Genomic DNA, 27,996 nt, shown 5'->3' with positions numbered 1-27,996 from the left:
TCTGATGCAATGGTTGCAGTGTTTTGTGTGTCAGGACTTCCAGAATGAATAATCTCTCACCAGAAGTAAGTAAATTATCCACTGCACTGAACAGTCCTCTCTGTTCTAAGCGCTATCTGAGAGTGGGATTGTGAGCCACAGTTCTTTAACACAGTACTCTCTGACCTGAGCACATTTTTGTCTGATTTCTGTGCACCACTGATTTGATTCTGTGACGGAGTATGTATTGGGAAAGTTGTGGTTGCTACTGTTGGAAGGAGTTTCCACCTCTTCAATGAAATCAGCTCCCTGTACAGTTCTGTACAGTAGTGACTGCTAGTCTGATGTTTTCCCAGAAAATAATTAATCATCATTCTCCATTTTTGCAAAATCCTATTTCATTAAGGTTTGTGGTATGACTCCATCCCAAAGTGAAGACCAAGAACATAATCAATAAACCTTTCACATCCCCATGAAGAACTATGGCTCTGATTGTTATAATTGCATATCTCTGTTCAGTCTCTATCTGTGTCCTGGATGGGACACTGCACTACACCTTTCATCCATTTGTATCTGAAAGAGTATAGCTGCCATTCCTATAGAAGATGTGTCAGCAGTAATGTTAATAGTTTGCTCTGTGTAGTAGTTAACTGTGTGGTAGTTGACCAGGAGATGTCAACACTTCTTTGATTTTCTCAAAAGGCCTCTGTTGTTTTTACTCTTAGCACAGTGTTTTGACTTGTCTGAGCAGCTCATTGGCTACAGTTACCTTGGCAAGAATCTTCTGGCTTGGTTTCCCATGGTCATGATTTTCTGGGGGTCAGTCATGTTTTGAGGAGGAGCTAGAAGCTCTTTGATTATTCTTGTCTTCTGAATCCTTCAGACGTCAGATGCATTCATAACATACCCAAGGAATTTGACAGATGGCTGTAGAATTCCTATTTGATGTTGAGTGTAAACTCTGGTAGATATTACAACAGGACCACACACTCTGGTGTCAAGTTCTGCCTGAGTGGATCCCTGGATTGAGACACCATCCATGTGATACATGGCTCCATCCAATCCCCCCGACTGCTTGTTGTTCTCCTCGAGATGATCTCTGGAGATGATATAATGCCAAAAGTCAATCTGTTGAATCAAAACCTCAAAAATAGCGAAATAAAGGTTGTGAGCAACTTCAGATCCTTCTGCAATGAGTTTCTGTCAAAACCACAAAAGGGCTTTTGGCTTCCTGAAGGTTAAACGGTTTCTCAATTCTATTCAGCTCTCACCCCCAGAGAACATTAGATGCTGTTTGTCATTTTTATAACTGACTTGGACACAGGCATAAGTGGATGTGTTAGTAAGTTTGCAGATGACACTAAAGTCGGTAGAGTGGTCGACAGTGTGGTAGAATGTTACAGATTGCGGGGAACTTGGATAAACTGCAGAATTGGGCTGAGAGGTGGCAAATTGAGTTCGATACAGATAAATGTGAGGTGATGCACTTTGGAAAGAATAACAGGAAGGCAGAATACTGGGTCAATGGAAAGATTTTTGGCCGTATGAATATGCAGAGGGATCTTGGTGTCCATGTACACAGATCCCTGAAGGTTGCCACCCAGGTTGACAGTGCTATTACGAAGGCATATGGTGTGTTAGGTTTTATTGGTAGAGGGATTGTGTGCCAGAGTCATAATGTCATGCTGCAACTGTACAAAACACTAGTACGGCCTCACTTGGAATATTGTGTGCAGTTCCTGTTGCCCCATTACGGGAAAGATGTGGAAGCATTGGAAAAGGTGCAGCGGAGATTTACCAAGATGTTTTCTGGTCTGGAGGAAGGTCTTATGAGGAAAGTCTGAGGGACTTGGGTCCTTTCTCATTGGAAAGAAGAAGGCTAAGAGGGGATTTAACAGAGACATACAAGATGTTCAGAGAATTAGATAGAGTGGACAGTGAGTGTCCTTTTCCTAGGATGATAACGTTGGCTTGTACAAGGGGGCCATAGCTGTAAGTTGAGGGGTGGTAGATTTAAGACAGATGTCAGAGGCAGGTTCTTTACACAGAGTGGTAAGGGCATGGAATTCTTACCTGCCAATGTAGTCATCTCAGCCACATTAGGGGCATTTAAACAATCCTTGGATAAGCATATGGATGATGATGGAATATTGTAGGGGAATGAGCTCAAATTAATTCACAGGTCAGTGGGCCTGTTCTGTGCTGTATTGTGCTATGTTCTATGTTCTAAGTTGATGTTCAAATGCTTTGTTCAATTGTATAAGATGTATTCAAATTCTGAAAGATACATTCAGATTTATATTGCAACCAATCCGAGACCTTCTAAAGAAGGGTCACTGGACTTGAAACGTTAACTCTGCTTTCTCGCTCCACAGATGCTGCTGGACTTGCTGAGTTTCTCCAACATTTCCTGGTTTTATCCAAGAACCTTCTTTTCCTATTGCAAGAATGGACAAGGACATTTCTGGATGTAACAGATGCACTGATGGTGTTTCAGGAAAGAGAGGAATATTTCCAGGCTGATCTTCTCAACCCTCCAAATCTTCAACTCTGTTAATCAGATGTTAATCAGATGTTAATTGATGCAGCATTTTTCCTGAGGAGTGAACAACTCCAGATCCAATTACAGGAAATGACTCTGTGATTTTCCTCTCTCTGTACTGAAGGACTGTGATCAGTTGTCCTGTGACCTTGAGCTTTAAAACTTCAAGTCCAAGTAAGTTTTTGCATCATATCCAAAAATAACTTATCTTCAACCGTGGTTTAGTATCAGGAAGAACTGAAACTACTGCACCTGTGTTTATTGTAAAGTGTACCTTGTTTCCGTCTACTGGGGAAAAAAGAATGAGGGAGAGGAGTAGGCCATTCAGCCCCTCAAGCCTGCTGCTCCATTCAATAAAGTCCAGTCACTTCCTCTTGGTTTCTGCACCTCTCTAAAGAAAGGTATCACAATGTCATTGCTATCATCTTTTTCATGGATATTGCCACCTTTCTAAGCCTTCTCTTTTGGTTTATTATGTACAAGCTTCTTGCTGCAGCACACAGCTTAGACATGACTCTTCATTTTGCAAAGGTGGCATCCACACTGTTTGGAAAAGCTATTTCATGCCTGTGGTTTTTACTGTCCCACCAATAACACAGGGGATGGGTGACACCCGCTCTCCCTGTCTTTCCTGTTGTGGTACAGTGACATCTCTGCTTTTAAACTCTACAGAGGTAATCATTTCTGGGATATGGTTGTCTTTTTCATCCCCAAATACTGACTGAGGTAGGTTCCTGACCTCACTCATATGCTCAGTGGAACTAGCTTTGTTTAAAGTTAAGTCACCTTTTGATTGCAATTGGTCAGACAATATTTCATCCAAGATCCAAAAATAGTTCTTTTCCTGATTAGTTCTTCTTTTAAGATGCACAATGGTTGAAGATCATTTCAAGCAACCATGAAGTGAAATTGTTTATCAAATATTTATTCAATAATTAAATCCTGCAGCTGCAATTTGAGCAATATCAAATGTAGTGAGTTTTGAAAAGATTTGTAGCTCAGGTTGAGGTTCTGGATGTAGGTTTGCGCACTGAGCTGGAAGGTTCATTTTCAGACATTTCGTCCCCATACTAGGTAACGTCTTCAGTGAGCCTCCGGACAAAGCACTGCTGGTGTTTCCTGCTTTCTATTTATATGTTTGGGTTTCGTTGGGTTGGTGATGTCATTTCCTGTGGTGAAGCCATTTCCTGTTTTATGTCATTTCCTGTTCTTTTTCTCAGGGGGTGATAAATGGTATCCAAGTCAATGTGTTTGTTGATCAAGTTCCAGTTGGAATGCCATGCTTCTAGGAATTCTCGTGCATGTCTCTGTTTGGCTTGTCCCAGGATGGATATGTTGTCCCAGTCGAAGTGGTGTCCTTCCTCATCAGTATGTAAGGATACTAGTGAGAGTGGATCATGTTGTTTTGTGGCTAGGTGATGTTCATATATCCTGGTGGTTAGTTTTCTACCTGTCTGAATTCTATTCAATCAACTGTATTCAAAGAGAATGGATACCCAATGGACACAATCTGCTGATTTCTCAGTGCATTGTCGACACGCTCACATTGTCCACAATCACATATTCTTCACACTCTCACTTTCTCCACACTCTCACATTGTCCACACTCTCACATTGTCCACACACTCACATTGTCGACACATTCTCACATTCTCCACACACTCACATTATCCACACAGTCACATTATCCACACAGTCACACACATTCTCCACAGTCACACACATTCTCCACACTCACACACATTCTCCACACTCACATTCTGCACACACTCACACATTGTCCACACTCCCACATGGTCCACACTCCCACATGGTCCACACTCCCACATGGTCCACACTCCCACATGGTCCACACTCTCACATGGTCCACACTCTCACATGGTCCTACACCACCGGTGCTTCATCCAGAGGCTCACTGAAGATGTTACCTAGTATGGTGATGAAACATCTGAAAAGGAACCTTCCAGCTCAGCGAGCAAACCTACATCCAGAATATCAACTTTGTTTGATGGTGATGAAAGTATCAAACATCAGGAGATGGGTTGAAAAACAGTGGGCCACTGAGTGGAATCACACAGACACTTTGACCCAACTAGCCAGTGTTACTGCCTCACATGAGCATCCTCCTATCCTTCTCCTTGCTACAGGTATGGATTGAGGATTGGCTGTCTGACAGAAGGCAGAGAGTTGGGATAAAAGGTTCTTTTTCGGAATGGCAGCTGGTGACAAGCGATGTCCCACAGGGTTCAGTGTTGGGGCCGCAGTTGTTCACATTATATATTAATGACCTGGATGAAGGGACTGGGGGCATTCTAGCAAAGTTTGCTGATGATACGAAGTTAGATGGACAGGCAGGTAGTACTGAGGAAGTGAGGAGGCTACAGAAGGATCTAGACAGTTTGGGAGAGTGGTCCAGAAAATGGCTGATGGAACGTGAGCAAATGTGAGGTCTTGCACTTTGGAAAAAAGAATAAAAGCATAAATGGTGAGAAAATTCATAAAGCCAAAAGACAAAGGGATCTGGGAGTGCTAGTCGAGGATTCTCTGAAGGTAAACATGCAGGTTGAGTCTGTGATTAAGAAAGTGAATGCAATGTTGTCGTTTATCTCAAGAGAGTTGAAATATTAGATTAGATCTACAGTGTGGAAACAGGCCCTTCGGCCCAACAAGTCCACACCGACCCGCCGAAGCGCAACCCACCCATACCCCTACATTTACCCCTTACCTAACACTACGGGCAATTTAGCTTAGCCAATTCACCTGACCCGCACATCTTTGGACTGTGGGAGGAAACCGGAGCACCCGGAGGAAACCCACGCAGACACGGGGAGAACGTGCAAACTCCACACAGTCGCCTGAGTCGGGAATTGAACCCGGGTCTACAGGCGCTGTGAGGCAGCAGTGCTAACCACTGTGCCACCGTGCCGCCCACATAAAAGCACCATTGTGCTACTGAGACTTTATAAAGCTCTGGTTAGGCCCCATTTGGAGTACTGTGTCCAGTTTTGGTCCCCACACCCCAGGAAGGACATACTGGCATTGGAACGTTTTCAGCAGAGATTCACACGGATGATCCCTGGAATGGTTGGTCTAACATTCGAGGAACGGCTGAGGATCCTGGGATTGTATTCATTGGAGTTTAGAAGATTGAGGGGAGACTTAATAGAAACTTACAAGATAATACATGGCTTGGAAAGGGTGGACGCTAGGAAATTGTTTCCGTTAGGTGAGGAGACTAGGACCCATGAACACAGCCTTAGAATTAGAGGGGGTCAATTCAGAACAGAAATGTGGAGACATTTCTTCAGCCAGACAGTGGTGGGCCTGTGGAATTCATTGCCGCAGAGTGCAGTGGAGGCCGGGACGCTAAATGTCTTCAAGGCAGAGATCAATAGATTCTTGATGTCACAAGGAATTAAGGGCTACGGGCCAAATGCTGGTAAGTGGAGTTGAAATGCCCATCAGCCATGATTGAATGGCGGAGTGGACTCGATGGGCCGAATGGCCTTACTTCCACTCCTATATCTTACGGTCTAATGGTCTTATTCTTTCATCAGCAAACTCTTTTCTCAGCTTCACCAGGTCTAGCTCTTGTTCTCCCATGCAAGAGATAGGCTGTCAATTAAAATTCACTACATACCCACAGACTCCCACAGCTTCCTTGACATTCCCACCAGTGTTCTGCCTGAGCTGTGTGACCACACAGTTGCTATGAGGTTCCCCCTGAGGTTCCAAGCATGGTGATCACTGCGCTTGATGTGCCAACACATTGATCTCTGGTTTTGGATGTCAGTGACACATACGGGTATTGGAGGCCCATGCACCAAGAATAGAAATTAAAGGAACTTATGTTTTTTATATAAGGATTGAATTCCACTCTCTCAGTTTCTCACTTGCTATCACAACTATTCAGATAATAAAACATTCCATACCACTACCTCCAGTACTGTATTCCTTTTTCCTCAGCTGATGATCTTCCTGAACACTCCTCACCCCATAGTTGATACATTCTCCATCAGATCCACTCCATTTCTTGCATGTCTGCTCTCAGCCCTTTGCCTCCCTCCAAGAACTATGTTGGAATTCCCTTAGTCCTCAATGTCTGTTCCAGCAGCCTCCATCTTCCATCAATCATTGAACAAAGAACAATACAGTACAGGAACGGGTTCTTAAATGTTGTATCCATCTCCACCACCTTCTAAGCAGTGCATCACCCTGTATCATTTCCACCACTGTCAGCATAATGTCACACACATCATTCTTGCATTCCACTTTCGACATTTTGAAGAAATTATTTCATCGTTGAGACCATCATCCAGTCACTATTCACTCCCAACATGTCTCCATTTCCAATAGCGCCTTCCCACCTGACCTTTTACCGCTCCCTTCTCACTATATGAGGCCCCAAATGCTCTCTTTCAGGTGAAATTGTGACTTGTTTGTAATTCTTCCCATGTAGGTACTGCCTTCACTACTCACAATGCCGTCTCCTCTGTACCGGAGAGACCAAATGCAAACAGGTGGAGAACCTTGTACAGTAAGTTTACGTGATCCTGAGTTGCCAATCACTTGTCATTTCAATTCTCCACTTTTCTCACACCCTGACCTCTCACCTCTGAACTCACTCAGGCCCCACAGCCTCTGGACCCAACATTGAGTTCAACAATTTTAAATTTTCACAATTGTAAGTTATAACCCACCTCCTTTTCTGTGCATTATTTTTCACCAGTTTGATTTTTCTTAGCTTCTTTCTTATCCCATCTCTTTCAGATAGCTGCCTTCCCATCATTCACACTTCCTCGAGACACTTCATTTCACCCATTGATATTTCCGTTGGCTTTTGAATTATGATTTTTTTTTTCCATTTAATCCCTCCTGCTTTCCATCTAACAACTGATTTTCTGTTTTGTTCTTCAATCACTCTTCTGCTTGTCTACATCTATTACATTTCTATGTTTTTGCAATTCTGTTGATGGGTCATTGACCTGAAATATTAAGTTTATTTCTCTTCTAATAGATGATGGAGACCTGCTGAGTATTCCAAGCCTTTTCTGTTCTTCTTTTAGGTTTCCAGCAACAGCATAATTTGCATCGGTCAAATCCTTCTATTCCCTTCTCCCCATGTGTTTATCTAGCTTTTCCAATAATGTCTTGTTACTAATCACTTATACTTCCTTCTTGTAGTGAGTTCCACATTCTTACCACTCTCAGAGTGAAGAGGTTTCTCCTGAATTCCTTTCTTATCCTATACCCATGAGATGTGGGAATCCCTGGCTGGGTCAGCATTTATTGTCCATCCCTAGTTGCCCTTGAGAAGGTGATGGGGAGCTGCCTCCTTGAACTGCGGCAGTCCAGATACTGTAGGATTTACTTGTGATGACCTGTATTTCTGGTTCCTAGTTCTCATTCTAATGGAAAGATCACTCTATCTGCAGTCTCAAACCTTATCCCAGTTTTGAAGAATTCCATCAAGCCAATTCTCAGCCTGACTGCTCCTGATAAATGAACTTCAGTCTGCTCACCTTTTGCAAACAGCAAAGTGCTCTCAGTTGTCCAGGGCTTCCATATCTTCGATATAAGACCAGAGCTGTGCACTATATTGCCATTTAATGCCTAACTGACATTATAATAAAACTTAGAGTAAAAAATGAGGTCTGCAGATGCTGGAGATCACAGCTGCAAATGTGTTGCTGGTCAAAGCACAGCAGGTTAGGCAGCATCTCAGGAATAGAGAATTCGACGTTTCGAGCATAAGCCCTTCATCAGGAATGACGTTTCGAGCATAAGCCCTTCATCAGGAATAAACTTTCCTTACTTTAGAATGTTATCCCTGTCAAAATGTGGGAGTGATTTTTATTTTGATACAGTTTTCACCTTGTGTTAATGACTGGTGTCCCTGTAGCCCTGAATCCCTTCCTCCTTTTTTCCACTCATACTTTGTTTATATAACGAAGTAAGTTTCATATGTTACTGTTTTGTTAATGTCTTGTTGTTTTTTTGCCACCGTTTTCCATGTTAAATTTCACCCCTAAATTGGGTGCCATTTGTGAATTTTTGGTGTAGAGATTCTGACTCTTAAGTTCAAATCATTTCAGTGAAAGGTGAACTAGAAGAAAGAATTGCATTTAAATACCACCTTTCAAACCACTGTATCTTCTAAAATGCTGTAGAGCTGATGATGTATGTTTTGAATTAGTCTGTGTGTAGGAAACATAGCAGCCAATCGGTGCATGATCAGCAATGGATAATCTGCTTTTGTTTGAGGATTAAATAATGTCCAGGATCCTGCAGGTAACTCTCTTGCCCTACTGTGCCCTGGGATCAGTCTCCTAAAAGAGCCAATGGAACCTCTGTTTAATATTTCACCCAAAATTCTCCATGTCCCACACTGGGAATGTTAGCCCTGGTCTCCATCTTCATGTGCTAGGATGGGAATGCTGCAATGCTTTGTTTTCCAGAAATGCGCTCTCCCTATTAATTCAGTGTGACAATGATTAGAGCAATGAACACATTCTCCACTTTTTGCCAGTCTGAGTAAATATCTTTCAGCACATCTTTCATTTCTTTTGCCATTAGTTTTCAATTCATTCTCCTTCTTGACCCCAGACTCCATACATTCTGACTCTTAACAGTAAAACTTTAACAGACATTTTCTTGCCTCGATGCATGATAATGGTTTAATGGAGGTAATTTTCAACCTCATTGCATGGGCGGTAATGAGGCTGACCATCGCAATTGTCCTTGGTAGATATAAACTCAATTTCACTCTCTTATTTTAAACAGAACAAAACCAGGTCAGCTTCACAACAGGCAAGTGATCCAGTCTCAAGTGAAATGATCCATTCTGTCAAAGATTACTGAAAGTGGCAAGTTGAAAATTGTTCCAATTGAACCAATGCTGCTTCACCCTATTTTGTATCGAATAAAGTCACCAGGGCTGAGGCTTTGTTTTCCTGAGGCACGTTTTCTCTCTCTGTGTCTCTGAATCACTTCCTAGCTCTTTGAGAATCAGTTTTGTTTCCTGTCTCTCTCTGTCTGCTGTATCCCTCACTCTACCTCTCCATTCCTTGTGTTCTCTCTCTATCCGTCCCTTGAGTCGCACAATGCTCTTCATCCTCCGAAACCTTTGCTGTAATTACATATCGAGTGAATTTAATTTACATTTTATGAAAATAGAGATTGAGCTGATTGGGCATGCCGAACACCAGTGATTGCTGCCTAGATTCTCCTGCCTCTGAACTGATACAAGATCAGACATTGCAAACAATTCCTGCCTCTCAGCCCACACATGGTTCACTTACAATAATACTGTCTCAGCAACATAACTGTCTTCTTGCGAATGCAAGGGGAGCATTTATTGAAAGTGTTTCTTGATAATTTAGCTGCAGCATACGATTGGACTCACCGAGAGCAAGCCTGTGCAAGTTGATATGTGAATCGGTGCACCGTCTCTCTGCACAGTCAGACCAGAGTGGACCCACACACTACACAGTGGAGAGTGTGGTGCTGGAAAAGCACAGCAGGTCAAGCAGCATCCGAGGAGAAGGGAGTCGATGTTTCGAGCAAAAACCCGATGTTTCCTGATGAAGGGCTTATATTGCCTGACCTGCTGGAATTTTCCAGCGTCACACATCTCGACTCTGATCTCCAGCAACTACAGTCCTCACTTTCTCCAGTTGATTTGACACGGACACTACACAGGATGTGCTCAGCAGCTGAATTAGACCTTAGGTCGGGCTTTAAAATAGGCAGTTCTAGGAGACGGAGGGATAATTCAGCCAGATTCTTTGCTCCTAATTTCTATCCAACAACTGGAGCTACATTTAGAGTGGAACAGGATTATATTTGGAACTATGATCCAATTCTGTGTCACATTGTGTCAATGTCAGGTTCACCCATGATGTTCGTTACATGACAGGTTTTACACATAGTTCTCTCTTTCTAGCATCGCTTTTAGGGACAAGGAAATAAGATTTCAAATTCTGGATGAAACAATGAAATTGACTCTTAACTGAGAGGTACAAGTATCCGATTTCATGGAAGCCAGGAAATAGCAGCAGGTTCATGCACCTTGTGCAGTGAGCTTTTTTATTGCAGTGATTAGAGCTTCTAAATTGTCATTAGAGACGGGACATTAATCACATTTAAACACATTCACACCAGGATCTCCATTAAGGAGAAAGCAAATCGAACTGGGAAGTTAATTTATAGACTGCCTGTTTTACGTGTGTCAGCTATGGCTTGGTGGCTAGCACTTTCACCTCTAAGTCAGAGGGTTTTGGGTGGAGGATCTTTCACTTCAGACACCTGAAGACAATCTGTGTGTGGCACTGAGAGATGGTTATCTTGGTGAAGGCAACACCCTCTGAGTGATATGTGGATCTGGGGCCACAGCTGATCTTTTAGTTGGATATACATTTTCTGAACTGGAGATGACCAGACCGTTACCCAAGCAACTTTTCATCAGCATTGAGAGTTTTTGTGCTTCTAATTACCCACAAAGTGCCAGTTTCAAACTTTTCAGAGAATGGATGCACAGTGAACACTATTAAAAAAGCATATCCACATCAAAATCAGGATCCAAACATCAAAACCTTCCTAACTACTGGTGAAACAGTTCCACCCAATAATCATTAAAGATTACGTTGCACTGAAATGCTGTATCAAAGAAATGTGGAACGCTTACAAAATGTAGTAAAGAGAAATTACAAAAAGCAGGCAAATAAAACTAAAATGCTGAAATCTGAAATCTATAGTTTGAAATCTGAAACAAAACCAGAAAGTGCTGGAGAAACTCAGCATCTGTGGAGATAGAAACAGTGAATATTTTGAGCCTGATGTCTCTTCATTGAAGCTGATATCAAATAGCAATTTTGCAAAGTCACTTTGTAAATGCTCTAATCGTGATCAGGTGAATGATGAAACATTTATCATCCCTTTTTGCCACATGCTGGGGTCAGGTGCTCTTAGTTTCCATAGGGAATAAGTTGAACAAAAATTGGAACTCTGTACAGGAATCTGCCATACACGATAGTGTCGGTAACTTAGGCCTGGCACAGCATGTGGCAGGGGTTTGCAGAATCCTGGTATACTGAAGACCCTTCCCCTGTTCTCCAGGAATAACTGGCAGACACAATTAGTTGTGTGTGGTTATCACAGACTTTCAGCTTCATATTGTGTTGAACAACATGTCATTCATAGTATAGGCATGGAATGGGTTTAATAAAAGCTGCATAATTTTTCAAAAACACTTACTATAAACACAATAAATTGAGATTAATGTCATAAACAAGTCAAACTTGTTTCTCATTATTTACACATGAAGTATTTGTTACATTGACAAAAATCACTGTACAGTTTCTCGTGTCATGTGCATAACTCACTAACCAGTGTCATTCACTCTCTGAATAATTCACTAACCAATGTCAATCATCCTGCCTGTCACTCATTAACCAGTGTCTACCACCCGGTCTATAACTCACTAACCAGTGTTGACCACCCCGTCTATAACTCACTAACCAGTGTCTACCACCCCGTCAGTAACTCACTAACCAGCATCTGTTGTCCTGCCAGTAACTCATTAAGTAGTGTCTACCACACCCCCATAACTCACTAACCAGTGCCTGTGTGAAACTCATTAACTCTTGCTTTTTACAGACAAAACGCCAGTTCAATTTTTAAAAATCCATTGGGATAAGAAGAAGCACAAATCTATGACATTTCCTGAATATTTTTTGATATAGAGAATTTCTTCCCTAAAGTTATGTTACGTCCACAAGGCATCCTTTATGGCTTTAGCTCTTAGAAGATGCTGTCAGGTTTTATGCTCACATTCCTGTACTCAAGCTCATAATTTTCAAAACTCTAGAGATAAAATTACTAAGTGTCTCAAGTTTCTACAAAGATGTCATTGGGAATTATATCATTTTCCAAATTCCTCATCAGGCTCACGTACTCCCAGGACGGGGACAGCACAGGTTAGATACAGAGTAAAGCTTCCTCTACACTGACCTTATCAAACATTCCCAGGACAGGGACAGCATGGGGTTGGATACAGAGTAAATCTTCCTTTTCTGAAATGTGATGTCCTAGCTCCAATTCTGATTTCCCACTTTTATATCAATTCATCTTGAGGACAATTAATTATTACACGTGCAGTCAAAGACAACGACTTCTCACAAACTGACTTGTGGTCCTCTCACCTCAGGTGAAGTCTATGTGAAGGGATTGCAGTGGAGTCCTGTCCTGGTGTTACAGAGTTTATTCTCAGTTAGTTCATGGCTTGAGAGAACTGAAACTTTGCCTGTGATTCATGCTCTGATCTTTTCTGTAGTACACAGGCTGTACTACAGAGACTGCATCGACATTTTCCAGCAACTGCATCTAAACAACTCAGAAGTGACTCCGGGCTGTGTTAATTTAATACTCTCTGCATTGTTGACACTTTAAGCTTTTAATAGAGAATTGACTGTTCCCTGATGGCTGTGCTGGTTTGTACCCAAGCCATATCGATCATACATGTGTTTAACTGCAGTGTGACAGCCCCACACTTCAAAGGGAGTTCATTGTGTGAAGTGCTTTAAACATTTGGCTGTGATAAAACACTCTATAAACAAAAGTACAACTGACGTTGCTGCAGAGGCAGTAGATCCAATTTTCCTTCTCAGGCACCACGAGGTTCGACAATTCAAATGAGGAATGGCGTTAACGTACTGAATGCACTGAGGGTGGAATATAAATGGAATTACAGGCCAGGACACTCCCTCTGGAGTATTGTTGGACACTCCCAGATGGAAAGTAAGGATATGAGAATGTTCAGCGAAAGACTTTTAGGCTTGCCCATGATTTCTCTGGCCTGTGCTGGGAGTAGCTGCAGACACCCACTCACATCTGAGAAATATTGAATTACCAAGCTCCCTCTCAATCTGATTGGCCAGACACAATCTGCACCTTCAGGGGAGGAAGTTAATGGGAGATTATAAAGAGGCATTCAAAATTTTACAGACTTTTGAGAGAGTAAAGAAAGAGTAACTAGCTCAGTGGAAGCATGGTTAGTAACCACTTGATACAGGTTTGGTCTTATTGGCAAAATACCCAGAAAGGGAATTAAGGGGATTTTGCCTACAGTTAGCTGTTGGGATCTGGAAGCCATTGTCTGAGATGGTGGAGGAAATAGATTCAATGACAACTTTCAAACAGGGAATTGCGTCAATATTTTAAATTAAAATGTTTGGAGTTGTGGGAAACCAGCAGGACAATGGGATTAATTGGACAAACTGTTTCAAGCACCCAGTATATAACATGGCTGTTTGGCCACATTCTATGCTATAACATTATACAACTTTCAGATGGAGGAAATGGATTGGGATATGAGGCAAAAACTGGAATGATCAGAAGCTGCATACACTCACCGAGAAACAGGCACTCCACAATCTCTTCATAAATAACAACATTGCAGCATAACATAGTGTAGGGGATAGAGGCTATTGGGCCCAAGGTTTCAATGCCAGCTCCTTGCTTGAATAACTAAACACTAACCCTACTTCTTAGTTAGCTTCTCATTTTCCATTCTGCCTCACTCTCTACCAAGCCCTTCCATTCAACATTCTTTCCTCCACATCACGTGAGGTGCCAATGTTCCTGATTATTAGGATAATCAGGGAACAGGGTAAATGAGCCAGGACTGACAGCTGTCATTAGCCACGGCTAGAGAGTGAGTTATGGGATTACAGGCAGAATCAGGGCTTGGGGAAGCAGTGGCCAGCAGTGCCAACCTTGTTATGATGTGTGTTTCCGGGGCAGAACACTTCTGCTCCCTCCAGCTCTCTTTGGATACACACAGGGTGCTGTATCTTTAAAACCAACCTGATTAGTTGTGAGAGGTAGTTATGTCTTCAAATGCCGCATGTGAGGATGCAGGTGGACCAGGCTTTCTAGATAACTCAGGGGGAGGCAAGAGCACCAGGGGAGGTATCAAACTGCAGTCTGGTGTCTTCGTAGTGGCTTCACAGGCTTGGTCCGTGCAGCCTTGTTATTCTGATCTTACCAATCTGGCAGGGTATATATTTCCAGGGGTTGAAGTGGCTGCACTGTTTCCCTGTTGCACTGGACACTGTTTAGAACTTGTGCCACTGAATATCTTGACCTTGCCTTGGAAAGGCAGCACCTCGAGCAGTGTAGCCCACAGTGGGCAGTTAGCTTAGTTAGTGATAAAAGTAAAAGGTTATGGATGCTAGAAATCCTAAACACAGAGAATGATGGGGAAACTCAGCAGGTCTGGCAGTATCTGTGGAGAGAGAAGCAGTTTATGTTTTGAGTCCAGGTGATTCTTCTTTAGAACTCCATAGATGCTGCCAAATCTGCTGAGTTTCTCCAGCAATTACCCGTGTTTGCTCTTTTCTCATTGTGTCACTCAAACCCACAAGTGTCACATTCAGAGGCTAAAATGCTGAGAGTGAGATGGGCTGATGGTGAGTGTACTGCTTGGAATTTTGAGTTCTTGTTTGACTGTCCAGTGTCTGGGTTCTGCTGTCAATTTTCTAGTCATTCAACAGCATTCAATACCTCAATACCAAACAGGACAAAGCAGTCCATTGACTGGCACCCCATCAACCAATTTCAAGCATTCATTGATTCTCCCACTGATGCACTGAAGCAGTTCATCCAGGCTTCTGCACCAGCAGCATCCAAACCAATGAACTCCACCACATGAGTAGTCAAAGGCAGCAGAAAAAATGGGCACACCACCACCTACAAGTTCCCAAGCCACTCCCCATCCTGACTTGGAACCATATCGCCATTTCTTCCGGGTTAAAATCCTAGAATTCCCTCCCTATTGACATTGTGGGCCAACCCATAGCACGTGGACTGCAGGGGTCACCCCCACCTTCTCAAGGGCAAATAGGGACGTGCAATAAATGCTGGCCCAGCCAGTGACATCCAGGTCCCATGTAAAACATTTTTTAAAATTGTTATGTGCAAGCCTTGGTACTTTCACAAAGCAAGATATGGAATGGTCAACTTTCTGACTGAGCACTCTTGCAATATTGTGAGCACAGGCCCAACTCCACTCAGAAACAGCTAGGGACTCATTCTGAGAATTAACTGCATGGATAAGGTTAAGAGCCAGGAGGACAGATCATAATATCATCACACTGAAGTATAAAGCCTTTTCTCAAATTCAGGTTCATTCAAATGCAAAACAAAATGAACAGAAAGTGACCACAAACCCTCATGAATCATGTTAAAAACATAATTACTGGCAGTGAAATCCAGTCAGCTTGCAAACTTGAATTAAGTTTTGGGGTCTGAGGACAAGGTTTGGATTTTGCAGTTAGTTTTCCTTTTGTGCTTGTAGAGCGGAATTCGAAATGTCCAATGGAAAGAAGTTTTTTTCTTTCAGCTGGTTGTATCGATCTGATGTGAAATACATTTGGGCAGCACTCAAATTCCGTCTTTGTTTACGTGCCATATGGAGTGAACTTTGAACCAGAACCAGTGACCTCACCAGAGGTGGGAAATGAAAAAATAATATCGTATCTAGCCCCGTGCTGGAGCTGTCCTGGGAGTGTTTGAGGGGGACAGTGTAAAAGGAGCTTTACACTGTATCTAACCCCGTGGTATATTGTCCTGGGAGTGTTTGATTCCAACAATGTAAGGCCGCTTCACTCTCAGGTTAAAAGAGTACAGACTGCACTTTCAGTTGACAAGAATAGAATAAGTTTGACTTGATATCTAACTTGCTTCTGTACCTGGGAGTGTTTGGGATGATATTGAGAGAACTTTACTTTCAGTTTAAAAGAGTTGAGGGAGCTTTGCTTTCCATTTACTTTTAGGTTAAGAGAATAGAGGGTGCTCTATTTTCTGTTCACTTTCAGTTTCAAAGAGTAGATGTATCTAACCCCGTGCTATCCCTGTCCTGGGAGTGTTTGATGGGACTGTGTCAAGGGAACATTACTCTCTATCTAACCCCGTGCTATCCCTGTCCTGGGAGTGTTTGATGGGACTGTGTCAAGGGAACATTACTCTCTATCTAACCCCGTGCTATCCCTGTCCTGGGAGTGTTTGATCCTGGCCCTTCTGTTTTGAGGCATTTTATCATGTAGCAATAAAGTTCAACCAGAGAAAAAGAAATATAAAGGGAGATGGGGAAACACAGTGACAAGATGAAAATGTGAATGGTCCTGTTCAGGGACAGAAATCTGTTTCTCTCTGCAGTAAGTTTACTGAATAGATAAGCCTCATTTTTATGGTCTGGTTTTCTGTGGTATTACTGACTTGAATCAGCTGCTGTCAGGTTTCTGTTCCCCTACTGCCTAATTATCACTTGCTTTCACCAGTCAGGATGACAGAATAGAATTCAAAATTGAAAGGAGTGATGTGAGCAGATTATAGCAGAAATCAATCGAGGGTCAAACATAAGGAGTTTAATAAGTGAGGCAGAACTTTAGAAATAAATGATGAAACGGGTTGGAATAAAACAGCCAGCTGTGAATAGATAAATGTTTTTCTTTTAAAGGAAAATGTACACTTTATTAAAAATGTACACTGAAAGTTGAATCAGAGGAGGCTAATTAAGCCTTTAATTAGGCTGCCTCATTACTAATGCAAATTAGATTACACTACTTAGCCCCATCGTGTCCACAACATGATGATAATTGTAGGCTTTGAAATTAAATTACACAGTGATTAGCATTTCAAAGGGATTTATTCAGCATTCTCCCCCTCCACATGTGAAAAAAAAACAAATGGCCAGTTACCATCCCGAGTTTTGTTAATTGATTATCATCTTATGGTCCTGACTTCTCAATAATTTGTAGTAATTTAGAATTTGGCACAGTTGGAGCCTTGTTCACCAGCCGAGATGGCAGTGCCTAAGGTACCACCCTCAGGTTCAGAGGGGCTGGTAAGCCAGGGAAAGTAAGTAACTTGGGGGTACGTTTACCCCAATCCCAAGCACTGATCCCACTGAAACAAAGCAGCAACTGAGGACAGAGAGAGAACTTTAGTGCCTTGGATGCAGTTGAACAGACAGTGGGGATTACAGCCTGGACCTCAGGAACAATCAGTGCCTTTGGGTCAAGGGGAGAACTAGCAAATAACAATTTTAAAATCAACATAATCCTTTAAAAATAGTTTTGTTACCCTTAGAAAGTGCATTACTGACAACCTGCTAAGTAGTTTGTGACTTTTGTTTCGCTTTACCCAGAATTCATCATTTTCTTCAAGATTTCCAAAAGGATTAACAAAATGTCAGCTTCCAATCCCAGCCGTCCTCCTCCCCATTGTAAATCATCATTTCAAGAATATTTGCACAAATTTAAAAAAAAGCTTCTTAATTGTTTAAACTTTCCAGTGAATCCTGAAGGATCAAGCTCACGGGGCTAATTATGTTTTATAAACTAACAGGAGTTACTGTTAATGAGTTCTGAACTGCAGTTTTCGCCATGAATTTCCTGTCCAAGTGAATGGGAGCTGCAGCCCGCTGCATTAACATTTGCCACTGGAGGCTATCTGAATGAATAACTGTCTCACAGTGACAGGTATTGGATCGAACTCTCTCCTTGCCCATTCCTTTGTCCACCTTGCAGAATGCTTTCACCTCCCCACTTCAATTCTGACAAAGAATCTTCACACAATAAAACATTAACTCACTGTTTCTGCTTTCAGATGCTATTTATTTCCAAAAGGTTCCTGTTTTCATTCCTGTTTTATTATTTTTTTTTCTGTTTCTAGGACTTCCTCTTGCTCTAGGACGTCCATATACCCTCTCTGCCATATGTGCTTTGCTAACTTGAATTGAAAGTGAGGATTGCAGATGTTGGAGATTCAGAGTCAAAAGGTTGGCGTTGGAAAATCAAGTGGGTCAGGCAGCATCCGACCAGCAGGAGAATCTGATAAAGGGCTTACATCCGAAATATCAATTCTCCTGCTCCCCAGGTGCTGCCTAACCTGCTGTGCTTTTCCAGCACCACACTCTCGACTTTAACTTGAGTTGAGCCTATTTCTGGAGGAACTGACCTCACATATCAACTACCACAGCCGTACTCTCCAGCTATTAGTCAACTGTTATGTCCAGTTTCATTCTACTATTGACACCTAGCCTGGGCCTAACACTTTTTTACAACTATTGCAACACCCTTTTCATTTTTGTTTTGTGATACCTCTCATCCTCACAGTCCCAGAGGACCATGGGACTGCACCTTTATTAGAAAGCAATAATTGGTGCTGGCTTAACCTGAGGGTGACCATGCCTCAGGTGAGGGGCCAATTCGAGAGTGTGGGACCTGAACACACTCTGTTGGAGTCACTCTGCATCACAAGCCCAGCCATCTAGCCAAGTGAACTAACTGAACCTCTTGAACCTCAACCTTTCCCTGACTTTCTTTCTGTCTTGCTTGCACCTCCCACTACATTTCTACAACACAAATCTCATCAATTTTCCATATCACTCTTGAAATTATAAACAATAGTCATACTGGACTCAAAACACTGTGTTTTTCTCTCCACACATGCAGCCAGACCTGCTGAGTTTCTCCAGCATTCTGTCACTTAGGTCAAGATTCATGGTGCCCACCTTTCCCCAGCCAATCAGAAGGTGAATAGATTCTTCCTCCCTCCAATGAATGTTTCTCAATAGTCACTATCGTGACTAACCATTTTTCTAATCATTTTAGAATCAATAAATGAAAGTGTTTAAAGAAAATGCAAAGAATGCACAATCTTTATTAAAGTTCAAGGATATTTCACCTCAGTTGCAGTCAGTACTTGTTTTGTAAATTCATCTCATGTTTCTGGAGAGTCCAGAACATTTTCAAAGTGTTGGAACCCTCACAGGGTCATTTCCCTCAGAGTTTCAAGTGGCTTATACTGCATTTCCAAAATGATGTCCATTCAGGATGTGAGCCATGATTGGTCCCCAGGGTTTACAGTTAACACTGTCAGAATTGCAATTCCACACTAATTCCCAGACAAGATCCAAGATTGAGTCAAACAATCATTCAATTTTTTCCAGCACCAACTGCACTCACCTCTTCCCCAGTCCCCAGTCTCTGAGTCTGGCAATTGATTGCTTTGATTTGAGGGTCCCAGTTAGTGAGCGATAGAGGGGGTATGAAATTGAAGATCGTGTGTGCGTGTGCGTGTGTGCATTTGTGCATGTGTTTATGTTTTTGTCTGTATGTGAGTGTAATTGTGTTTGTGTGAGATGTGTTTGGTGATCTCAGACTCTCAAACACTATAAAACCTTCCCCTCACCCCATGACTGACGTGTTCACAACAGCAAGAGCTGACCATTCTAACCATTTGATATAGCAACGTGACGCATATTGCAACAATTCAAACAATTTTAATTCTGACCATGTGTAAAGTTAGAAATAATATATTGTTCCACGTAAAGCAATTTCATCCACTGTACTGCCTTTGCAAAGTTTGGAAGGGAGCTGTGCGCATTTTGTATACGTGTTTGTAGTAACCTCTGAAGCTGTGTTTTATCCTTTCCTGAGTCTCTCACTGATCATTTACATAAAACTATGAAGGGTTCTGCTGTGGAAATATGAGAAGTTCGGTGTGAAGTTAACAAGGAGAAGCTAGAAGGCAACAATCTCTGGATTACCACCTCAGCCACGAGTAGATTGGCAGAAAGCAAATCAGATTAGTGAGATGAACAGTGACTCAAAGACTAATATGACAGAAATGGGTTTCAGAGTGTGAGACACTGATACAAGTCCTGGGGAAAGTGAGATCTGTACCACCAGGACAGTCTACAATTGCACTGTGCTGGGACTGATGTTCAAAGGAATTACATAAATAGGGAAGTAGTAAAAGCTTTAAATAGGGCACATCAGGGATCAAACTTTGGTAGATGTAACAAGTCGGGGGGATAGATTCACCGGAAGAGAACAAAATAGTTAAATGGGAAATAAAGGTCAGGGAGTGGCAGGAAAGGACAGAGGGAGTGGACTTAAGAATACACCAACAATCAAGACTTAATGTTATACCACTGTGCGTAACCTTTATAATTCAATGTAGTTGAATTCATAACACACATTGATGTAAAAAAAAAGGATCTCCATTCCAGAGATCTAGCTGCAGGATGAGAAGGATTGGATTCTGAATATTGAAGGGTATATGACATTCAGGAACAATAGGAAGCTACATAAAGGTACAAAGGTATCACTGAAGGTTGCAGGACAGGTTGAATGTGGTGGCATATGGGACGTTTCTCTACATTGGAGGAGCTGTTGAATACAAAAGCGGAGGTACATTGCTGGAACTGTATGAGTCACTGGTTAGGCCATAGCTGGAGTCTTGTGGACAGTTCGGTCACCACATCGCAGGAAGGATGTAATTGTTCTAGAGAGAGTTCGGAGGAGATTTACAAGAAGGTTGCCAGGGGCTTGACAATTTCAGGGATGAAGAAAGGCTGGATCAGCTAGGATTGTTCTCCTTAGAACAGAGGAGATTGAGGGGTTCCTAAATTGGGGTGTACAGATAATGAAGGACTTGAGTAGAATGGGACAGTGAAGACCTGTTTTCCCTTAGCACAGAAGGCAGTTATCAGGGGAACAGATGTAAGGTGATCGGTAGAGTGACATGAAAAGAAACCTTCTTTCCCAGAGGATGGTGAGTGTCTGGAATTCATTGCCCAGTTTGGTGAGTGAGGCAGAAGTCCTCAACTCATTTAAAATGAAACTGAATCCATACCTGGAGAACTGGAGCCTGAAAGGTTATGACCGGGGGCTGGTGAAGTGGGGTGACAATAGGGAGGTAAGTTATTCAGCTGGCACTGGGCTGGATGACCTCTTTTTGTGCCATAACTTTCCTATGGTTTTACGGTTCTATGGCATTCATGCAATCGTTAAAGACAACCTTGGTTTAAAAAATCAGGATTTAAAATCAGTTTAGATGGAGATAAGGAAGAGTATGGGAAAGTAATCACTACTGGGAATGGCCTATAGGATCCCTAACAGTAATACAATGTGGGATAAAGTGGACGAGAAGAAATGTCAGAAATATTAAGAGAAAGGGACAGTAATAATCCTGGTGACTTTAATCTCCATAATAACTGGAAAAGTCAGATTGGTTATAGTAGTCTGAATGAGCAATTTATAGAAAGCTTTAAAGATAGTTTCTTTGAGCAGCATAATCTGGGACAGACCAGTGAGCAGGTTATATTGGACTTGGCATTGTGTAATGACAGGATTAATTAATGACTTACTGTTCTTGGATTTTTAGAAGTCATTTCAGTAAGTGCTACAGAAAATATTATTGTACAAAGCGAGAGCTCATGGCAGGGGGGAATATATTGCATGAATTGAAGATTGGCTGGTTAGCAGAAAATGAAGAGTATGCGTAAATGCAATTTTCTGATTGGCAAGATGTGATGTGTGGAGTCAATAAGGAGGTCTCTGGTGGAGTCAATAAGGAGGTCTCTGGTGGAGCCTCAACATTTTTACAATTTACATCAATGAGAGAATGGTATCTAAATTTGCAGACGACACAAGTACTGTTCTGAAAGTATAAACAAAAGTAAAAATTGCTGGACAAACTCAACAGGTCTGGCAGCATCTTTAGATAGAAGTCAAAATTAACGTTTCGGGTCTAATGACCCTTCTTCGGGACTGATGGAAACCCAGTCTGGATTCCAAATAAGTTGAAAAGTATGTTGTGAAGAGGAAATAATGAGGCTTGGAACAGTGTAGCCAGGTTGAGTGAACGGGCAAAAATCTGGCAGATAGTGTGGGAAATGTGAAATTGTTCACCTTAGTTAGAAGAAAAGAAAAGCAGATCTTTATTTAAGTGGTGAATAACTGCAGAAAGTGCAGAGGGATCGGATCGTTGCCTTGCATGAATCACAATCACTTGCAGATACAGCAAGTAATTAAGAAAGCTAACTCTGTATCAGAAGGTGATGGAGACAGGGTCATTTAATATTATTGGCTATGATCAGGATTCTTGTCAGGCTGGGAGTCAGGGTTATTGGAAATAACTGGGAATGTGGAATTCAAAACACAAACTGATCAGTCATGATAGTATTGAATGGAGGCACAGCCTCGAGGGGCTAAATGATCATTCCTGCTTTAAATTTGCATGTTTGGCCAGTCAGTGACAGCACAGACCTCTTGGGCTAATATATTACATATTGAGCTAATATATCACATATACTCTCTCCTAGTTCTCTTCATCCAACCCTGTCAAAATTCCATTCAAACCCATGCTTTCTCAAGTGCTGATATAACTTACCCTTGAATTTGTTGATGTTATTTACCTCCATGATGTGAGAGCAAGTTTCACTCTCATCACTTGGTTTGGAAATAGCTATCTCCACATTGGGTTTATTACTCACTGTATTGTATTTATGGTGCCTGGTCCTGGTCTTACTCCACAATCAAATGAAACAAAGCAAAATTTCCAACACCAGCAAGTGCGCAAGAATCTCCTCAAACAAGTATTCTATTACTGTTCCCTGTAAGGATTTGTCCCAGGAACTTGGTCAATGTTGACCCTTTGACCAAATCAATCAGTAACATTTTAAACAGGTATTCATCACCTTGTTCTTTGTGAGACTTCTTTTTTACTGGCGCATAGGAACCAGAAATGATTGAACATTGTGAGATACTTTTCAAGGGGTCAAATGCTGTATAATCACAAGTGGTCTGACTGTGAGTGTAAGTCATACTCAGCATGGGTGTACGTCCCTGTGAAGGTGAGGCAGAAGGAAGGAAAGGGCCTGCAGAGGGTATCAAAAGATGTCCTGGAATGTTTGAGTGGGTCGTGCAGTGGTTATGTCACTAAACTAATAATCAAGACAATGTGAGTTTAAAACTTAACCATTGGCAGTTTGACAATGCAAATTCTGTTTTAAAGATCTAGAAGTGAGCAGCTTGTATTTAAAAATCAACCTTGAAGTTATTGAGTGCTGTTAAAAATCCACCGGGTTCATTAATACCCGTTAAGGGAGGAAAGCTGCTGTTGTTTTCCAGACCGAGGGTAAAGAGATTGGTTTTTTTAACACCCATCTCACATCAGCTGAAGCATCTTTTTCTCCAGGTAACTTGAGATGGGCAATAAATGGCAGCCTTACTAGTGAACCCACATCCTGAAAATGAATAATAAAACTGAACTGCTAGATACACCGAATTATGCTGCAAATATAGAAACTCACACAATCTCAAGAGGGTTAAAACATCAAAAGGAAAAATCCTGAGATTTCCGATTTCCTTTTTCAATTTAACACACAATGGAAGATCCTGAATATAACTACTGGGTAAGGAAAGGTTTGAACATTGCCACTTAAAAACCTAATTAAAATCAGCTGAACTATCATATCAAGTATTTAGAATTTTTAAATAAAATTATTATAATAATTTTTTAAAGCTCTTATATTTCTCTATTTCTTCAGTCTCAATGTGAACACCTTACACTGAGGATGATAAAAAAAATTTTTTTAAATCTTTCTTAATCAGACGCAAATGTCCTTGAAAAATTAATTGGAGCCTCTGTCTTATCAGTTAATTAAATCTAGTTAGAAATCATTGTAACTTTACTGCGATTAAGAATCTTTCTCTGTTCCTTGGCATTTAGAGATAGCGTTGCATAAAACCCTTTAATATTGGTAAAATAAAATAAAAAAATGAATTAAAATCTCGGAATAATTCCAACTACTTCCACTGCTTGCGGCTAATTAGATGCAAGCTTGAGAAGCACTCTATTTTATCCATTGTCGGTTTTTTTAAATATTAATTCCACACGGTTAAAAATTTCTTCTTTTTAAAGAACACTTCATAAAATTACTACAAAAAATCATAGAAGCTTTCAACTCATTACAGATATAACAAACCTTTTAAACTTACTTACACTGGGGAAAATGATCTAATTACTTTCCAGAATGTTCTAACGTTTCTGTTATTCTGTTAAAATCTAAAGCCACATTTCTTTCAGCTTTTTGACAATAAAAAGTTTAATTTAAAGTACTTCATTTTTATTTAACTTGTATTTAATCTTGGAAGTCCACACACTTTGAGTTTAGGCTCATCTCAGCTCTCAATTTTCTTTCTCTATCATAATTATTCAAATTATGAACACTGATCATTTTTTCAGCAGCTTCATGTCCTGGATAAATTTTTATATTGTTTCTTTCCAGGTTGTGAGTTACCCTCTGCCCCTCTCCTATTCACTCACATGCCACATTTTATACAGCTTGATCATTGATAAAGTTAAGAAGTAAATAATGGAACCGAAAAGGTAAATCTGGTATACTAAGCTCGACCGGGGGATCACTGGGTCAAACTAATAACAGGTTCTTTTTTGGACTGATACCATAAACCTCTTCTTCACTCAAGAAATGACTAAGGTTTGGTGCAAACTTCCAGGGAAAGGACTGGAGGCAAAAAGTCACAGATCGTGGAAGTAACAATTTCATGCTCAAATAGATAGGCTGTTAGATCAGTCAGGGTGAGGGAATTAAACACAACTTACATTTATATAGAATCCCTCACATTGTAAAATAAATCTCAAAGAGCTTTACTGAAGTACTATCACACAAAACAAAAGACACTGAGCCACATGTGGAGATATTAGAATGGTGACCAAAACCTGGTCAAAAGAGGTTGGTTTTAAATCTTAAAGGAGGAGAGAAAGGTGAAGAGACAGAGAGGTTGAGGGTGGGAATTTCAGTGAGTTGGTCCTAATTGTTTGAAGACACAGCTGCCAATAATGGGGTGAAAGAAGTTAAAGACGCACAAGAGACCCAGGATTGGAGAAAAGCAAAGGAGAATACCAACTAAGGTGTAATATATTAAGTGCAGATTGCAGTCTGAAGTCATGGGCTCTTTTTACAAACAGAACAAAAGCAATATTAATAAATAGGAAGCTAAACACATGTTTTTTTTGTCTGACTCGACGGCAATGTTCCGAACCTACTTGATCTCCCTGAGCCCTCATTTTTCACTGATTGTTAGTTTCATTTCTGTTCCTGTACCATAATAGCAGCCTTGGTGAAGGGAGAACCTCCACCTCCAGCCTCTGCCTCTTTGAATCTTGGTGACACATAGGAAGAAACAGAATTGCAGATCAAAGCACTGAAACACAGCTCGAATTTTGACTAAATTTGTTCTTTCTGCAACAGGAGAAAACCCAAACAGTCCAGCAAGATTAAAAAAAAACTTTGACTTCAAAAGGACTTGGCTCTTAATCCTTGCCAGAAAGTTGCAACATCACTGTGTAAGAAACTTTAACTTCATGAAATTCCTCATTATTCGCACCTCACTTGAATGGTATGAAGTGAGAAATTGTGCTGGGATTTTGTTCCATGTTTTTCCACATCATTACATGTTTATCTGTGAAGCAGGATTTTATTATTCAATCACATTCCTCTCCTTGTTGCTTTGTAGTCTGATGGCAGCAGTTTTCCATCTGCTTTGTGTTTGGTTACACGGGCCACACTTTCACAAACCACAAGACTTTTAAAACCCTGTTCGCATTAATTCACAGTGTCTCAGGTTGCTGATTTTTAATCAGATTTTGGGCATTCTGATGCTGACATCATCCATCAATGGTGTCTTAGGAACAGGCCCTTCCTAAAGCTTCAGGCAAAGGAAACTCAAAAAAAGGCAGGGCATTGCATAGTCTGAGCAATAAAACCACCTTGCTACCTCTCTCTCTCTTTCCTCCATCTGTCTTGACATCTCCATGTGGCCCAGTATCAAATGTTGAGACTCGAAATGCTCCTGTTAAACTTCTGGGACATCTCTCAGAAACTCTAGATGCTAGTTGCTGTTGTTGTAGATAGGGGGAGGACAGTCGGTTTGGGCTCTTGCTCAGGACTATGATCCAGTGAGGTATTCAACAGTAGACATGAAGTGAAGACCAGCGTTCCTTACTTAAACAGTTTGTCAACACTTTCTGACTCAACCTACACAATGCAAATGGTCAAGGCCGTTGGGACCTTGGGATACATGGAACAGCAACATTCAACATGCACCCCCCCCACCTCCCCCCCCCACCCCCCAATACTCCCTGACCCCCAGAGTGGGAAAGGGGAATAAAAGCAGAAAAATCACCTCGGGTAATCTTTAACAGGACTGACTGCATCACTTCCCTTGAAGTGATCCTACCAGATTGCTCTCTGCACATGGACTGCGATGATGGATAGCAATCATAGTTTCCTTGTATATTAAACAGATAAATCTAAAATAAAATAAAAATGAATAGTTTTATGTGTGGTGAGTGAATCTCAATCTGTTTCACTAAATAATAAGTATTTTATTTCAGTGCAGTGGTTAAGGGATGATGACAATGCGGTTCACACTGTACACAGTAAAACTCTATTCTTTCCTTTCTCTCAGCCACTGCAAACAATTTTAAATAGATACAGCAAGTGCTGGAATTATACAAAGGGTCTGTCAGCATTTCAGTTTAACATAAAGGGTGTGGCAGTGAGTATGCTGATGTCAGTACTAAAGCACCTTTAATGCCTGAGGTTCTAGACTCACTTGCTGTGTAATTCCTGCACTGTGTGTTTTTATTTCAGATTTCCAGCTTTTCATTTTCATGTCTAGAAACTGCATTTGTATAGCACCTTCAACAACCTCAGGACATCCCTGTGTGCTGCGTAGCTAATGAAGTATTGTATATTCAGGTGTTATCATTTGTTGCAATTTAGAGAATGCAGCAGTCAATTTGTATACAGCAAGCTCCCACAAATTGCACTTGGTGTTAGGCAGAGGTTCGGGTTTTCAGTGTTGCAATCTAAGGGATAAATATTGGCCTCAAACAACCAAGAGAATCCTACACTTCTTCCAGAGGTATCACGCAATCTGTCACTATCCCTCAGTGTGCAGGAAGATCTTTAGCTCCCCACATTGAGTGAAAAATAGAACCTTTGACAGTGCAGTGCTCTCTTGGACAACTTTACAGAGCCAAATCTTTGGGATGGTTTTGAAGCTCCAGTCTTCAGAATCTGTGGCAGGAACATGACCCACTAAAGCCAACACTGATCCTTAAACCAATACCATTCCTTCATTAAAATGGCCATCTATCCATTCACACCGTGGGCGGCACGGTGGCACAGTGGTTAGCACTGCTGCCTCACAGCGCCTGTAGACCCGGGTTCAATTCCCGACTCAGGCGACTGACTGTGTGGAGTTTGCACGTTCTCCCCGTGTCTGCGTGGGTTTCCTCCGGGTGCTCCGGTTTCCTCCCACAGTCCAAAGATGTGCGGGTCAGGTAAATTGGCCAAGCTAAATTGCCCGTAGTGTTAGGTAAGGGATAAATGTAGGGGTATGGGTGGGTTGCGCTTCGGCGGGTCGGTGTGGACTTGTTGGGCCGAAGGGCCTGTTTCCACACTGTAAGTCTAATCTAATCTAAAACACTGCTCTAACAGTTTGCCTGCACCTTTGTCAACAGCTTTCGACAAGTTCAGCTCTCAGCTAGTTATGAGGTGGTGAGCAGACAGCATCATCTCACAGGCACAA

At 41.5% G+C, this 27,996-nt stretch overlaps 1 protein-coding gene across 4 annotated transcripts in view; it reads right to left on the bottom strand.

Annotated features, from left to right (window-relative positions):
• Positions 1-27,996, bottom strand: part of foxp4 (forkhead box P4) — a 390,222-nt gene that overhangs the window by 343,778 nt on the left and 18,448 nt on the right. The window contains exon 1 of one of the 4 annotated variants that reach the window (XM_060845039.1): positions 26,584-26,610. The exons of the other annotated variants lie outside the window; for them this stretch is intronic. The gene's annotated coding sequence lies outside the window, so the exon portion shown is untranslated. Of the gene's footprint in view, positions 1-26,583; positions 26,611-27,996 lie in introns of those variants that run through there. 4 annotated transcript variants of the gene reach the window in all.

The sequence above is a fragment of the Hemiscyllium ocellatum genome, chromosome 26 (genome assembly GCF_020745735.1).
Source record: "Hemiscyllium ocellatum isolate sHemOce1 chromosome 26, sHemOce1.pat.X.cur, whole genome shotgun sequence".
Classification (NCBI taxonomy): Eukaryota; Metazoa; Chordata; class Chondrichthyes; order Orectolobiformes; family Hemiscylliidae; genus Hemiscyllium; species Hemiscyllium ocellatum.
The sequence above is the reverse complement of the archived record's forward strand: the minus strand, read 5'-3'. Positions and strand labels throughout refer to the sequence as shown.